The 18,387-nt window shown below is 39.5% G+C and overlaps 1 pseudogene; it reads right to left on the reverse strand.

Annotated features, from left to right (window-relative positions):
- The window catches only part of LOC122342307, a 32,606-nt pseudogene extending 19,602 nt beyond the window's left edge, over positions 1-13,004 (reverse strand).
- Positions 13,005-18,387: the final 5,383 nt, after the last annotated feature.

The following is an 18,387-nucleotide window of genomic DNA, read 5'->3' on the forward strand; positions in this document are numbered from 1 at the left end:
ACTTTGAGCCTTTTCACATATTGCTTGAAGACTGGTGGATCTTAATTTTTTCCTGTAATGTACAGTTTCAATCTAATTTAGTTTAGCTTACAAAGACATATTTGCAACAATTCAAGTACTTCATTTGCTCATTTTCAGTATTTTCTCAGATGCTTAGCTTAATGACCTACTCTGAACAAAACAAACCAAATACAAACATGATTATATAAGTCACTGCACAGCATAATTTAATATAATTTAAGGATGTAGAGGTGAATCAAAATGTGTATATGCATTAAGACTGATCTGAAGCGATATCCAAAGGAACAAAGGACTTCAAAGAAGTAAACACACCCTGTTGTGTTTATGACACCTTCTTCAGCTCACTCTTCTAGCCCCTCTTTCTGCAAAAGACTTGGTTTAAGTTCATTAAGAATAAGGCATTATATGTCATGTGTCTTATGAACTATTGTGCTTCACTTTCATGTTGGTCTCATTTGAAGGTCTCAGTGCAATTGTGAAGTAAATTGGTCTCAATTTCACCGTAATCACTTATATTATGGAGAAGATTAAGAACTTGATAGAACTGTGTTCTGTTGGGGAAGGAGGTGTCCTCCTTTTAGGTCTCTGAGCACGTTCCAGCAGGTGTGACCATGGGCCACGGAACCTAAGAGCTCAAAGGTTTATAACTACTTTATAACTATTTGGTATCTCTTTGTCTGGTCTGAGTATATAAGGGAAAGTGACAAAACACAGTAAGTAGCGATTCTGTAGTAGATTGGCCCGTGAGTGTGGTATAACATTCTCATACACTTTGCTAAAAGACCAGGTATACTGACCTTTTAAGTTTGTTTTATTTTTGTTTTGTGTTATTTTACTGCTGATCAGTTGTGCAAATGTTTATCAATTATACCAATTTGGAAACTGTTCTTGCCTGGCAAAATAAATGTTAATCTTGGTTGCTTATAATATTGTCTGAAATAACTTTTCTGTTGGTTAGTGACTTCTGAGTTTTCCGCATTGTTGGCGTGCTAAGGGTGGAGTCAGATCAACGATCAATGGATACTGGAGCCGTCTTGAGATCTTGACTTCTGGCCTGAAACTGGCTAACATGCTATTACTTAGAGAGCATAAAAAATTACTCTTTTGAGTCTATCAGGAGATGGCTGCATTAAGGTAGCGATCTCACGAGGTAGCCTCCTGACTAAGACACTGGACTAGCCCAGATGTGTAAATGAGTCTGTTCCTGGCCAAACAAAGGTCTCCTAAGCGACCCAGACTCTACTTGAACAATAAGTAGAAACTAGGAAATATTATAGTTAGTGTGTAGTCCAAATTTAATCACAACTAGAGGATCAGCAGTTACCTTTTAATAAATATAAATAAAATCATGAAAATTGGAAGTCAGATAAAATTACTTTTAAGGTCAATTACTATAATTTAGAAACAAAAAGATTAATAAATATTAGTGATTTTTAACAAGGCATAAAAAAAAACAGTACACGTGACCTTCGACCAGGGCCTCTGGATTCCCGTTCTGCAGGAAAGGGGACCCTTACAAGTTTAACTCATTTAAGCTACAGCTTAGTATTAGGATATTGTGACAAGTCGGCTGCCCCTCCCTTTATTGTCATCATCTCCCGTCCTTTGTTAAGCAGCCCTTCACCAGACTCCGACAGGAGTGGGCGTGTTGAGAGGGTGTGGTATTGATCAGGTCTGGCGGCGACGGCAGGAAACACACCTTGAGTGGTTAGCCTCTACCACAGCCTCTCTAGGCCACTACCTGACCTGCACTTCCCTGCAGCCTGTGACGAGGAAAACCAGTTCCCCGTTTATTTGGATGCACAGTACCTTGTTTGTCAATAAAAGCCTCTCAAGGCCTGGCGCCCGCCTGTGTCTGTCGTTTGGCTCACTCCCGTCACTGGTGGAGAATGCGGGCAAGGCGGGCTTGGAGGAAATGTCTGATTGGGCAACATCTAGTGGCGTCACCTCACTCGTACGTGAGGATGGAGGGCGCGGAGACCCGCTCAGCCACCAGAAAGGGTAAGTGGCGCTTGCTTTACTGTTAGTATTTTACCCGGTGGTTGGTTGAGCTTGCCCGACTAACTCCCGGTTCCTCTGTCCCGGTGCGAGAGAGTTGGGAGAGGAATCAGCGAGGACACCAGTTCTTCCTTTTATTCGGTTACTTTTCCCCTGGACCTTACCTCTTTTAATAAAAGCCTCTCCGAGGGCCTGGCATACGCCCACTGTGTCTATGGGTGAAACACTCCGTCACAATATTCACAAGTTAGATTTTAACATGCGTGTATGATTTTTTTGTGTTTTGTATGGATAGCTATCAAACTCAAAACTTCATGATCCATAACCCCAGTACATCTCAGAAGAAAGAGAGTTTGAGCTCGACTTGTGCCTTGCATCATTAGGTCTTTCAATGAGCCAAGACTGGCTACTTGATACTAAAGAAGAGTCCCCCACGATATATCATTAACCCTCAAATTCTGGAGGGCTCCGCTTAACAGACGGACTGCTTCCTGCTGTTCCATTTCTTTGAGAGGAACTTTGTACTACGTCTGGCTGCCACTTCTAACTTTACTCTGTCTTGTGGATCTTGGAATCTGTGAAGAATTTAAGAACAGACTTTGCTCCTATGAAATTTGATTAGTCTGACCACAATTTCCTTGAATGTACCCCTTAAAGCTGTAAATCTCTGATATGCTAGCAGAAATCCTTCAGTTGAATGATCCACCTTATCCCATAGACAGCTCTTGGGCCACTACCTTCCCCCAAACTTTTCGTTCCACCCTCTTCTTTACCTCTTTTTTACCTGGGTCCAAATAAATACAGGGTTGTGAACTCAAATGGTGCAGCTGGCTCTGCTCTGCTCTGATGGAGGCCTTCCATAGCCTGTCGGCACTGTTTGTTTGTGCCTTTCCTGGAAGTCACACAGCCATATATGGTCTTCTTTGCTAGCATGCAGCCCACCAGCAATGCTTCTCAATATACTTTCTAAGTTTGGCTGCATAGCGTTACCACACAATTCATGTAACTGCTTCCCCTTTCTGATCAAAAGGAGTTAATTTGGCCTTAGATTCAACTAGTCTCACCCCTCAATGTCCTTGTCTGATTCCCACCTGAAATATGCCACAGCTCCATAGGTCTTATCACTTCCATCAGAAGATGTAATTCCCCCATGGTCTTCCTTTCAGCCTGCAAGTGTTGAACCTCTCCCGAACGTTACCTTACCAAGTTGCTTATACTCTTCAAAGAACTTGATAACTTCTTCTTTGGGGCTTTCAAGCATTTTAGTTTATCCTATATCTTTGGTTAAGTTTCCCACATCCTGCAAGCTACCATGACCTTTCATGCAGGCCCGTTCAGCAGTGTTATATCCTCAGTAAGCGATTGCTGCTCCTCCTCCATGTTTCATGGACTTGCCATCCTGACTCCTCTTAAGCTGCTTTTCTGTTCTCAGAATTGTTAGGCAGAGAAAATATTCATAATTCTGGAGGTCTTTATCTATGATTAGCTCACCTTACCTCTTCTCTGACATGTCTTGGTTTGAGCAGTATGGGCTGTAAAGAAATTGATTAAAATCCTCAAGTCTCTGGCTTTGATTCGTTTTTCATCAGAAAGCCGATAAGCTTTGTAATGTAGGTTGAGCCAGAAGAGAATTAAGTTATTTCATCTCCGAGTCTTTCAAACTAATTCTAATGTAAAACCTTTAGGATGTGCATATGCCTGAACAAGAACAACTTGTTCTTCCTGAGTCACATTAAAGATTTGCTCCAAAATGAACAAATCGCTCAAGAACTAATTCAATATTGTTTGTCAAGTTTGACTCCTGATTGAGCAGTGTTGCCAACTCTTTTTTAATGGAAAGTGCCTAAAGCCAACTTGAAGAATTAAGCTAATTGACAACATATGTTAATTTGCATAAACTTGGAGAGATAATTCACATAGACGCGGATGCAGAAAGAAGAGAATTACTCATGCACTGTTGAATTATTAAAAAAATTAAAACACAAGGTGTGTCCAGCCACTTTGAGTCAATTATTCCTTGCCCAATTATCAGAGTACATAAATAAGGCAGTGACATATTGTAGTTTAGTTGCCAATCTTTCAACTCACTCACATTTATATGTAAAAATTTAACAGACTTGTTTCATTCGCCAGACCACAACATGTGAAAGATCCCCATGCATTTACTCTTTCCTTGACAAAACTGGGACAGAGGGTGGTGAAAGTGGATAAAGACAGGGATACAGGAACAGTCTGAATTTGAGATCCATATCAATCAAAACACATTTTAAACACAGGTGAAAATAAACCCATGGCTGTTTTGAATTATATCAATGGTACTTCTGTGAACCTCAAGAGTGTCTTTGTTTCTGCAAGTCTTTCCCACAATGATGGCAGAGCAAAGGCTTTCACTCTGGTGTTATTACAGACCACATGTCACACTGTTCATTTATCAACACAGTTCTCTCTCTCCTTCATGAAACCTCATTGGTGATTACATGCTGCTTTATTTTGAAACTCTTTCCATGATGACCACATGTAAATTGCTTCTCTCATTGTAGTGATCTATATATTGCCTTTTAAGGCTTCCTTTGGCTAAAAAATGTCTTCCCACACTGTTGGCAGTGAAAGGCTTCTCTCGGTGTGAGTTCTTATGTGATCTTCCAAGTGTCGTTTATGATTAAACCTTTCCGCACTGAGGACATGTAGGGTTGCTCTCCCAGTGAAGTCTCATGTATTTCAAACTGTTGTTTTTGGCAGAAAACTCTTTCCACACTCAGAACACATGTAGAGGTTTCTCTCTCACTGAAGGTTCTCCTTGGACTTCAGAGACTTTCATGTGATCAAAACTCTTTCCACTGATCACACAGGCTTATACTCAGTGTGAATTCTCACGTGTCTAGTAAGAATTTGTTTTTGATAAAACTTATTCCACACTGTTGACAGGTGAAAGATTTTCCAGTGTGAACGGTTATGTGGGAGTTAAGGGTTTTCCAGTTGAAACCTCTTGCCTTCACACTGTTGGCAGGTGTGAGGCCTCTCCAGTGTGAACACTCATCAATGATACTATCAAGATTTCCTTTTGGTTAGAAACTCTTCCCACACTGTTGGCAGAAAAGGCTTCTCTCCTGTGTAGTTCTTATGTGGTCTTCTAAGCGTCCTTTGTGACTAACTAACACACTGAGGACATGTGTAGGACTGCCCAGTGTTTTTTCATATGACTTTTCAAAATAGTTTTGATGAAACTCTTTCTAGTGAGGCATGTGTATAGTTTCTTTGTATAGTTACTCATGTGAGCTTCAAGGTTTTCATGTTAATCCAAAACTTGTTCCACACCGTGGCAGTGTAAGCATTCTCTCCATAAGTGGACTCTCATGTGCTCTGTGGTTCCTTTTAACTGAAACTCTGTCCACAGTATTTGGCAGATATAAGGCTTCTCTCAGTGTGAACTCTCATGTGTCTTTTAAAACCCCTGTTTGACTGAAACTCTTTCCACACTGTTGCAGGTGAAATGCTGACTTCTTCTGTACTCTTTTGAGTCCTTTCCTTAAAGTCTTTTATGATCTTTGAACAGCTAAATGTTTCTCGATTATTAAATCATAGTGCTAAATTATTTCATTCAGTACTTCCTCCTCTTTTAGTTTCCATCAGGTCTAGGAGAAAAAAAACACAAATAAATGTTATTTACTTTAATAAAGAAAAACACAAGACATCAGAACATTAAATTGTAAAAGTGTAAAAATACTTAACTACATCCATTATCACTAGAGCTGAAAGGTGTTGCATGCAATCTAGAAACTCATATTTGGATGTCATTATTTAGCTCTTATTATCAAGCTGTTGAGGTGTTTTCCGTGTCCCCTAAGCCTAGCCCAGGCTAAAACTCATTTATCAGAAACTGAGATCTGTCTCAACGCCTGGTGTATGCTCAATTACTTTGTTGCAGAGACCTCCTCGCTAAGTCTTTTTGACTTGCAGTACTGCGACATGCACTGTATGATCTTAATTATTGCAGATTAAGTTTGGTTACTTTTTCTTGGTTTTGTGCTTAAACTAACGAAAACATTAGATGTATTTCCATACTGTTTTGTTAAATTTGTTCAAGTGAAATAATATAATCCAAATTTAAGTTTACCATGGTGAAAGTTGGACATTCTGAATACATTGAGTATAATTGGTGTTTTATGATTTTATGACATCAACATTATGATGCTTCATGAAATCAATATACTCACAACTCTTACAAATGACATGCTTTTATCGTCGGCCGTGGTTATATCATTATTAGTGCTATTAGATCTTGGCTGCATGCAAAAGCTATCAACCACCATTCTGACCCAGATAAAACTGTATATTTGGCGTTATAATAAGCTCGCCGTGAAATATGGAAATCTCAGGCTCAATACTAGACCCTTACTTTTACACTTTACCGTTACTCTGGGAGATATAATCGAAGACATGGCTCTAACTTTCACTATTAACGCAGTGCTGCATATTTCTTGTGACTGCAGTGATACACACCAAATTGAGCAACTAACAGAAGGCATAGTTTGATGTAAAAGCCAGAAACTGGATGATGAGTAACTCAATGCCACGATTCTGAAAAAACAGGTGCCTTTAATTATTGGACCTAAAAACCCACATATAATAATCTAGAACACTGTCTAACTTACTTGGTAGAAGCACTCTGTTAATTCTTCATCATCAGTTACTGGAACCTGAATTGTGTGCAGTTTGACAGCAATCTCCTTTGAAAACTGTTTTCTAGCATCTGTAAAACAGTTTTCCATCTCAAAAATAATATCCCAGAATTACGATATATGCTATCAGCATCAAATGCAGAAAATGTTAATTCCCCGGTCTTCCTTTCCAGCGTGCAAGTGTTGAACCTCATGACTGCAGGGTTAGAATATTGTAATGCTGACTAATAGTTTGTTCTGCACGCCGATAAACTGGCTGCTTGATGAACAAATGCTTGATAAACGATTTTGAGAGTCCCTTGCTAAAACTAGGAAGTATGACCATAATGGCCTGGTTCTGTGAACTGCACTGGCTCTATTAAAGAATCAAGGTAGAATTGTATAATCTTGTTTTATTTGCATTATTAAGCCTTAAATGGCTTAGCTCCTCAATAGAGTGGGCTCTTATCCTGTCGTCTTTAAACCTAATCTAACATAACTGCATTTTGGAGCTAGATCATTGAACTAGAAATTAAGTTATAGTCATCTCACCAGAGGAGAACCTTCAGATTGCCAACTAAGCCTGGTTCCTCAGGGTTTTTTTCTCCATTCTGTATGGATGTGGTTTTGGTTCCTTGCTGCTGACCCCACTCACAAACACATTTAGTTGAGGACACATAATTTCTAGGGATCGTTGATTTGCAGAGTGCCTGGCTTGTACTTTTAGGTCTCTGTGAGGTGCTGGAAAGTGCTCCAGCCCGGAGGACTCTGCTGCGCTCATGCCTTCTGGGGTTCCAGGCGCTCACGTTGGTGATGCTAGTGACACCTGGAGTGATTGGGAGGAACAGCCACTTGATCCTGAACCAGTGAGTGTTCTGTTGTTGGACTTCTGTGGTAGTCATGGTTTGTCCACCATGAACACCATGTTCAAGCACAAGGGGTGTCTGACCTCTATAAAGTAGATCAACAACTCCACCTCCTGCAGGCTTTGACCGGATCCCGAGGAGGGCTGGAGACATTGAGTCAGTGGACTATGTTCTCTGCCTCCATTGTTAGCGTGGCTGTTCGGAGCTGTGACTGTAAAAGTCTCCTGTCACCACTGCCTACTGCCCTGTAAGCAGCAGTAAGCCCACGAACCCGGTAAGTGAACACGGGAAGTAAAGGATGCCTGTATTTGAGGAATCTGCGGACTTAGGCCTGAGGATATTGTCAGGTGGTGGAAGACTTCCAAGGATCTCCTCAAAAAATCCCCTGTGCATCTTCCACGCACAGTTGGGGCTGCTCCTCCATTGAGAGAGAGGCCAGCTGGGCTAATGCCCAGTTGGGGACACTAACACTAACAAACCAAAAACAAACAAAGCTAGCGCTCTCTTGGGTGAAACTATAACAATAACATATCTGGCAATCTCTGTGCATGTATTTACATTTGTGCTCTGGAGGCATTGATTGTTTCACAATCAGTGCAGCCAATCACAGATACATCTACTGAACCAGACTGAGATGATGAGTGACAGACAGTTTTTAAACATTTTAAATATGAAGTCGTGAAGTTTATTTTAGTAAGCCTTTTCTTAGCTTCTGAAAATGAAGCGCATCTTTTCATAATATTAGCACCCCTTAATCTGTATATAATTAAAGCTATCCGTCCTATTTTTTTTTTTATTGCAAACTATCACTTAAAAGGTCCTACATTTGATATAAAAAAATCTACAGATAGCTAGTTATATAATGGTACCATTTGGAATAACATTTTTTTTCTTAAACACTCCTCTTTGGACAGAACTTTTGTGTACAAATAAAATAACTGACTTTTACCTCTGTAAATTGGTTTGTCATAATTTAAACAGCTGAAATCCTTTACAAAAAGAAAGCTGCAAGTGAAACAAAACATGCCAAATAAAGTTAACTTGGACAGTTAAGCTGAGAACAAAAACCAAACCTGTTTGTTCTTCAGTTTCTTCATGTTTTGTCTCTAAAGCACGTTTCGCCGATACTCCGTCTTTCCTCTCACCTCTTTAATAAACGCCATCTTTTAATGAGTTTTCTTTATCTGTTTAAGGTGAGAATAATTGAAAGAGAAAGAAAGTTACATCTCTGCATCAGCTCCTAGTTCAGTAGTTGGAGTACTGGCAAGGATGACCTGATTAGAAAACATTTAAAACTTTATTTGCACTTTTGATTAACATTGGAGGTGTTTAATGAACAGTATGCTACATTTAGTCGCTATTGTACTTTAAGAAATACTTTTTTAGTATTTTGTGTTTTGTTCTTGTTTTAAGCGGCGATCGACGATTCAAAACGTGAGTCATTTTGATTCAATTGACTCAGGTTCAGATCGTGTTTACGATGATCTGAATCACTAAAACAGAACTAAATCCCACACGCAGCGTGGATGCCTTTACTCACGCATGTATTACAGAAAATATCACACCCAGCTAATTATAAAGCATTACCGTTTGCTAAACCATATAGAATAGCTTTGGACCCGTTTGTATGAATTCAAACACTTTAAATGATGATATACAAACCTTTCTTCAGCTGAAGCTCAGGCGCGCGACGCAGCCCTTATGACGTCACTGCCAGATCGAAATACAAAATCCCCAAAGTGTTTGAATATTTACATAAGAAAATACCTCGTTCATTCATTCACGTATTTATAGGGACATCCATTTCACAATTACTTCCTGTGTTTATTTATACATTTATGAATTGTCTTATGTAGACATTTATTTTTATACCTTCTTTGTCAGCAAGGGACAAGTTCTGACACCAGGCAATTAATCTGGACATAGACTGTATTCAGGTTTTAAAGCCCAAACTGAATGCAGTTTTAGGATATAACAGGTTTTGACCATTTATGACCATTTACACCGTCGTATAATAAACAGTAAGCGAAGTATTTATTTTTCCCTATAGAAACAGCACGGCCTAAGCCAATTTTTTGCTCACCAATCTGCACTAACTGTGAGTAGTTTTCTCTTTAGAGCGTTTGAAGCAACTCAATAAAACGTTCAAGCCTATCTGGTCTTAGCTAACGTGTGAGAGTGTGGCCACACTTTACCGTTTTTCAATGAGCCCTTTGCCTATCTGTATCCGTGAGTCCCCGTATTGCTCCAGTGTGCTCGGTAGATAAGTTTCCACTCGTTTAGCAGGATTGTGTCTTGTACGGTTTTGTGGACCATATCTAACTGGGCCTGGCTAACGTGGTTTTGTTTGTGGGTATTAGTTGTACTATTTTCTGTGATTGCTGTCTTGAAGCTATTATAAACTAGATCCGTTGAAAGCATTGGTTATGTTTCCTAAGACCTAAAGTAGCTGCCCTTCACTCCAATCCTTGAGATTTTCAGACTAATTTCAGACAATATCAAACCTCTCTTTGTTGCTAAAACACCCAGAAGGTATTAGTGCCAGGAAAACATAATCTTTATGTTTCAATCTGGATTATCTTTCCCAGAAACAACTGTTGTTAATGATCTCGTTCTGGTTTCTGATTCAGGTGCCCCTGAGCATCCTGGATTCTCATGATCTGAGGGCATCCTTTGGTACTATCTGCCACACTCTACTTCCTTTCTCAACTACCACTATGGGTTTTGCACAATTGCTGCTCACCAGTGATTGGGACATAAATATCATATATTTTTGGATGAACCAGCAATTCGTTAGAGATATAGATAAGAATAGACCTCGCACTGTCACTATTTCTTATGACATTTTTAATAATACTTGCACCTAATGTAATGGTCTGTGACTCTCTCTCTCTCAATAGGTATATTTTTAGGTTAGAGCTGCGCCAGATGTCACAGTTTGGGACATGCAGTTGAGTCATGGTTCGATGCAATTTCGGTACAACTGGGAAAAAAACTTAATTTACTATACTCCGTTCTTTACTGGATTTTGACATCAAGACTTCCAAAAGCATGTTGCTTTTGTTTCTAAAGATGAAGGCGATACCTGGTCATGCTCACCTATTTGCATGTTATTTGTGAGTTTAGATAGAAAAAGAGAGGAAACCAACAGTAACACATAATAGGGAAAGTACTAAATTATTACTACATTTACTATAGTAATGAAAGCGTTTATTATTCTCTCAGTGTCGTAGTACTTTTGCTCGTTTCATAAAATGTGTGCTCAATCTAAGAAAACCTAAACACATGGCGGTAAATAGTAGCTTCTTTATATATCATATGGAGTTCAAATGCATTTCCAAAACAGTTTTTATTTGTCCATAGCATTCATAACAGATTACATATGGCGCTCACAGATTTTGGCAGATAGCTATGAGTTTTGAAAAAATGTAGCTTCCTTTCATGGGACTACTTGAGAACTGTAGAGCTATACTTCATCATTGTACTGAATTTTTACAAAAAAACACCTGCCAAAGGGAAATGAACTGAGCAATGGCTGCAAGTTAGGCTGGAGAACGCAACCAACCTAAGGTTTGTTCCTCATTTTTTCTCTGAATGTTTCTTTGATACTTATGTCTTCTCTCACGTCTTTGCTTGTTCTTCAATGTCTTCATGTTTGACTCTGAGCGCTTTCACTTCTCTCTCCTCTTTAATCAACGCCATCTTTATAAGTGTGTATGGCGTGGATCGCTTCAGCCTGGTTGTCTGTGTGTCTGAACTACATCTCTGAAAAAGAAAAGAAAGAGATAAAATCCTGGATGGTATGTTAATCAGTCTCTTATGACACCATTTTACATGTATAATTTTAGAAAATGTGTGTTATATTTTTCCAAATGCATTTTATTCATACATTCTTCCCACGTTTATTCATGCATCAAAGGGTTGGCTCAATTCTGCAATAAGGCTACATAGAGCATTGTGCCAAGAATAGATCCTGGAGGATTTTACAAAGGAAGGCAGAGCTGGATGGAGACACATGCGTCCAAAGTTTTGTATTAGACAGATCAGATCCTAATCCGAGATACCAAGGCAGTTCTGATGAATGGTTCCAAAGCATTGGCGAGGTTTAAAAGCACAAGCATTGTAACTAAGAGATCGTTAAATCATTCCAAAAGTTCCTTTACTGTAAAAGCTTTTAAATCAGCGAAATCACTCTAAAATGCATGCAAATCTTTGCCAGCATTGTACTCTCAAAGGACCGTATTGTCCTTTGGGGTACAATGTATTCTCTGTTTAAAAAGGGACTCATTTCTCCGATCTCCACTGGCTACGTACGTGGGACCAAACTTCGGCAACCCCGCTAAGCTTGTCAACAGTTTGCCCTTGCCTTAGGCGAAAAGATTGAACGAATATTAAGTGTTGCTTTTAAATCCCGTCATACACCAACATTAAAGGATTAAGACAGAAGTTGATTTGAACTTGACAGAGTTGAGGTTTACGATTCGCAAATCGAAGAGGCGATTCATTCAAATGGATCCAAACGCAGTGCTACCAGCTTCACTTTATTAAACCAGTTTATTTATTTTTAGTAACAAAGGTATTCTTGAAGGATGTACAGGTTCTTCCGGTCTTTCAGGCATCTACTTCCTATTGGAGGCGTCAAAACCTGCTTGCAGCGAAGAGCGATTTGCTCATGAACAACTGATCTTCTGATGGACCTCAATTTCGGGCATTCTCTTTCCTCCAACTAGATTAGGACCAGTTTTTCTCCCACACATCTTATCGCCTCAACCAACTTAGAAAAAACTGATAGTCTCAGGAGATCTAATTGGTGATTCTTCTTCTTAACAAAGTCTATTTGACGAACACATTATGCTTATGCGCATTATGTTCATGCTGTTGGATAATATCGTGAAGAAACATGTTGAATTAATGGAAACGCGAGGCATATTTGTGGACGCTGTTCTCCCACTGGTTTATGGATTATTTGATTCCTCGTGACCGGTGGGAGACAAGAAGGAAATTTATAAGCTATTGAACGTGTTTCCTTATTAGTAACTGTATTCTTATTGTATTAAGAATTGTTTTAGTGTATTAAGTACAAAACTAGAAAATAGAGCATCTTTAATTACATTACGGAAGTGTACTCTGCTTTGTTTCCTTTTTACCTGAGAAGACTTTCTAGCCAATCAAAACAACTAACATTTAAACACATGAAAACCAGACTTTTAAACGTTTTTAAATCTAAAAACCTAGCTAGAATAGTTTTTACAAAAGCGGCGTACAAAACACTACAGCCAAAAGGGAAAAGGCAGAGTTACAGTCTGAAGCTTGGAGAAGAAAACCAGCCTGGTCTCACTTTCTCACGTTTGAATGTTTCTTCGCGCTCTCCCTCCTTGATGGACACTCGCTCTTCATCTGCTCCTGTAACATCTTCTTCACCTTTCACCGTTTCTTTGCTCTCCTCCTTGATGAACGCCATCTCTGTAAAACCGCCAGGAGTTTTCTTCCGCGCCTTTTGGACACCGCCTCCTGATCAAAGCAAGAAAGAGAGAAAACTCGGCCGGCTTGCCTCCATAGTCAGCACACTAGCGGGGGCCCGAGTAGACTTTATGAGCTTAAGCGCTTGCACGCTTTTTTAGGTGTAAGCTGATTCAAAACAGCTTAGGTCATTCCTGTGAACTGATAGGTTTTTAATAGACCAGAATCTAATAATTAAATTAAGAAATCAGACACTGGCCTTTTTCATTATCAGATAAAATGCGTGAATTCTAACGCTTTAGAATAGAAGCCTAAATTCTTATTCAAGAAGTGGTGTTGAAATATTTAAAGACATGCAAAAATAGTGCATGTTAAAGGTATTTGAAAAAAAAAAATATATTGATATTTTATTATTAATAATTTTATTTGAGATTTATTTAAATAAGATTTATTTGCTTTGCTTGTAATTATGCTTGCTTTCAAAGAGGATTTGAAGATCCTCTTTCAGAAAACTCCTCACTAACAACCTATTTTTAAAATGTATTATTTTAATGGTCTTTAATAGCAATCGAATTCTGAAACAATTCCTCAACAAATATAAAATATCACAATGCAATATTATTAAAACTATTAAAATATGCGAACTCCTGAATTTGTGGTCATTTTAACTATTAAAACATTGAATAAACCAATTGCTGTGATAAAACACACAACAAACTGTGAATAATTATGTTACTTTTTAAAGCTTTTATTCTAGAATCGCATTTCCAGTTTATTTAATGTAGACCCAAATTATACTCAGTTAAAGTTTAAAAACGATGTTTAATTAGGATCCATTTGCAGTTTGTATCTCAACATTAACATTTAATTATCCTAACAAGCGATACAATATGTAAAAGAATATATGTATATGTTTTATCCAGTGTGCCTGGGTGATTCATTTTTTAAAAACACACCTTGATGGAAAAAAAGTGATACAATGCAGCCTTATATTCTCCATTGTGTGTAACCTCATACCGAATTCTAGATTCACATAAATTTCAGAAAGATTCAATAAATCTACGCTGTGTAATCACCTCACGTCTGTTTATCTATTTTCCTTTAGCTTAAGCCTCAATGGAAATTCACACATAAACATACACACCTGTCATGGTGCCATATGCAGCTTCCTGCGTGGTTTCAATTGTCGCTTTTCTGAAAGCTTCCAGTGCAGTCATTATTTTAATCGTAGTCTACGTGTGGCAAGAGACGAGCCAAGCTCAAAAAGGTTGACTTAAAACCTCTAAAAAAACCCCACACACCGGTAATAGCGTGATTGAGGGGTGTAAGCAGGAAATGCAGAAAATTAAAGACTTATTTTGAATAGAATAACAACACAACCTATGCGCATATTCAGCTAGAGTTTATTTGCATTTTAATGTGATAAGCAGCTTCAAGTACTACTCCAAATAAAAGTGCTCAAGCAATGTTTAACTCATAATTATTCAAATAGAATAGAACCCTGATGGCTGCTGATCCATCAGTCAATATTATAATTAATTTTCACATTATGGTTATGGATAAACAGATTCATCCCTAATATATATCTATATATGTGTGTGTGTGTGGTGTGTGTGTGTGAAATAAAAGTATTCCTGTAATGTCTTGGTTTTTACTCAGCGATTAAACATTTTCACTCCACAGAGATCAAATATAATAGCAGTAATAAACAGGAACATTGCATGAAGAAATGGGGACAGAAGCGATACAGAGTCTGTGAAGCCTCAGATTGTCTAGTATCTGCAAGCTCTTCCACACAGGCCAGAAGGCTTCTCTTTGTTGTTATTACATGACCCATGTTACACTGGGATAACATAAAATCAGTTATATTATTTTCAGGGCCTGAAAATGGAGATTGCTACCCGAGTGGAAGGGGTAATCTCCAAGCTCTCAAATGTGATCTGAACTCCCAAACTTCCCTGGAAGACCAGCCCTAAATCACACCTGCTCTCAGAAGATGTCTCAGTAATCCGAAGAGCTTGATTAACTGGATCAAATGTGTGTTTGATTAGGTTGGAGCTACTATCCAGAGCTGTGACCCTTCCAGGGAATCAAGTTTGAGACCAGTGCGGGACAACACGCCCAAATGCACCGCTGGCTGCATTGAATTATATCAGGGTGCTTCTGTTATAAGCTCAAGATTGTCTGGTTTCTGCAAAGTCTTTCACACAGAGCAAAGGCTTCCTCTCTGGGCAAGGTTATTACATGACCCATGTTACATTGGCAGCATAAAATCAGCTAGGATGGTTTTCAGGGCCTGTAAAGGCGTAACCAAGCTCTCAAATGTGAAACCTCATGTACTTAAGTCCTGCTCTATATCTGAATCTCTTTCCTGCAGTGGGACCTTATATATGAGGCTTTCTCTCCGGTGTGAACTCTCATGTGCCTGTCGAGGTTTCCTTTTTGGCTGAAGCATTTCCTTAACACTGCTGGCAGGTGGAAAGGCTGGGCCTTCCGGTGTGAGTTCTATGTGGTCCTCAAAAGCGTCCTTTATGATTAAAACCACTTTCCAACACTGAGACAGATGTAGGGCTTCCTCTCGACGAGTTTCTCGCATGTGGACGCCGGTGGGCGCCCTGTTGATCGTAAAACTCTTTCCTCACACTGGATCGTGATGTGTACGGCTGCTCCGGTGTGAATTTTCATGTGGCAGTGAAGGTTTCCTTTTTCGGTTGAAACTCCTTCCTCGCCGGCGCAAATTGTGTGGCTTCTCTCCGTGTGAACGCTCATGTGAAGCTCTCGAGCTGTCCAGACTCGAGTGAAACTCCTCCACACTGCTGACAGGTGTGTGGCTTCTCTCCGTGTGAATCCTCATGTGTCTTTTAAGACTTACTCGATGACTGGAAATGCTTTGCACACTGCTGGCAGGTGGTGGGCTACTCTCCGGTGTGAATCTCCTCATGTGGACTTCCATGGTGTCGAGATGTTGAGTGAAACTCCTTCCACACTGTTGACACGCCGTGATAGTTTCTCTCCCGTGTGGATACTCACAGACCTGTTAATGCTTTCTGTTTGACTGAAACTCTTTTCAAACGGTTGGCAGGCTGGTTATAACTTCCTCCCGCTGCTTGGAGCCATTTTTTCTTGAAGTCTTTTCTGTCTGTGAACAGTTAAAGGATTTTTCCCATTCATGAAATCACAATCTTTCTCATCCGCTTTCATTGAGTTCTTCTACTCTTCTCTTTCAGTGCCATCGGGTCTAAGGTAAAAATATAAGTTAACTAGAAGTTTCATGACACAGAACAACAGACATCAAAGCATACTAAAGTTTAAAAGGATGTTTTTCTCATCCGTAGTGAACCAAAATGATAATCTCGCCTACAATTATCTAAGCAAGAGAAGTGAATAACCAGGTAAATTGCCGCTTACTTCTTTCCGATGATAAGCCATGAGTGAGGTTAATGAATGATTTCCCTGCCTGATACACCATATACCAAAACAGTAATGTAGACAACTTTATTTATCTAGCCTCTGAGGAACCCCTGGTAGTAGCTGGATGACACCCCTCACCTCTCCCAAGATATCTGACCTATCAGAGATGTGAGACTCAAACCACTGGAGAAAGAGTTGAGAGAAGGGTCTGGGATTCCTAGAGTTGAGGATCTGTGATCTGGTGGTTAAAAGCAGCAATTTCCATTACAGCAAGATTAGTATTGAAGATTAGGAATCCACTGTTGCCAATTGTAGGACAAAAAGTGCAAGGCTGCTCTGAAATGTTCTGAAGCCAGATTGTTGGTTGTTAAGGAGGTTGTTCTGTGTGAAACGTGAGAGACTTGGTTGAATACAGCTCTGCCCAAGTGTTTTTGCAATGAAAGGAAGAAGGGAAACTGGTCGGTCTTAAGTGGTGGGGTTAAACGAACCTGTCTAAAATGCTAGGGAAAAACACCTGTGTGAAGGGACGAAAGCACGATGTGAGTGAAAGCCATGTTTCTGAATGACAGAACTCCAGCGTGAGCCATGTAGACCGAGAAGAGAAACGGTCCGAGAACCGGTAGGCCCTGAGGAACCCCAGTAGCTGGATGACTCTGACACCTCACCTCTCCTACATCTGACCTATCTGAGACTCAAACCACTAGAGCGCGGTTCCTGAGATGTCATTTGCCAAAAGAGCTGACAGGAGCATCTGGAATTCTAGAGTAGAGGATCTGGGATCTGATTAATGATGTGAGTGAGAGCAGGTACAACTGTAGAAGAAATGGCTTGAATAAGATGAAGAACTTTGCAAAGTCGCCAGGGGATGAGGACGAAGGAGATAAATGTTTTGAAAAGCATGCAAGGATTGTCGTAATATTATTAGCTGTAGTGGAGGGCAGACGGTGTATAAAAACTCACACCTAAGGAAAATCGAATTAAGAAGACGCCTTGAAGGAAAACAGACCTGTTTGTTCCTCAGCATCTTCGTGTCTTAATGTTGTTTCTTTACTCTTCACTTCTTCACTCTTTTTTAATACGCTTCCATCTTTACAACCGCAAGCTGGTCAGTCGGGTTTTTCCGTGGTTTGAACACTTTGTCCTGTACAAGATAAGAATAATTAACAGAAACTAAAACAAAAACAACTTTAAGACATCTAGTATAGTACACTTAATCGACTCTGATTCAATCAAGTGTTTTTTTCACATTTCACATTAAAAGCACTATAATCTCTGGCTTGATTTGTTCTGCAAAGCTTGATTTTCGTGACACAACCATGTGACTGCTTAGTATTGTGATTCAAATCACGTTAAAAACATTTGCGCAGTTTCAAGTGTCACCAATCACCTTGAAAAGAGGATTCTTTAGCTGAACAAATGTTGAATGTTAGTTATTTTGTATTTATGTCAATATGGCATGAGGTCCACTTAAAAAGCTAATATTAGAGTACTTTTAGATATATATATATATATATATATATATATATATATATATATATATATATATATGTGTGTGTGTGTGTGTGTGTGTAAAACAATGTCTGACATTGTTAAAAATGTATTTATATAGACGTATTATCTTCCTTGCTTTTTGTTCTTACAGCACAAACCGACTTATTATCTGAAATCGTTTAAAAGGGCTGGGCCGTCTGGGACTCAAACGTTTTTTCCCCTTCTGACCACGTGATGTCGCTAGTGCGCACCGTGTGGAAAAACCTCGAGCAATGACCCTTTCACGATGCCTCCGTGCTCCGCAAAGCTTCGTTTGCCCATCACTATAGAATAGTTCAGTACCACAGCGTTTACAGTCGCTCGTAAACCTCACAAAAACACGCTAAACGCGTCCGTGTGAACGCTAACCCTTCAGACGACGAAGACCACAAACCTTTCTCCAGCTGAGCCGCAGACGCAGGAGCGCGGCGCGGTCTTATGAC

The sequence above is a fragment of the Puntigrus tetrazona genome, chromosome 4 (genome assembly GCF_018831695.1).
Source record: "Puntigrus tetrazona isolate hp1 chromosome 4, ASM1883169v1, whole genome shotgun sequence".
NCBI classification, from domain to species: domain Eukaryota; kingdom Metazoa; phylum Chordata; class Actinopteri; order Cypriniformes; family Cyprinidae; genus Puntigrus; species Puntigrus tetrazona.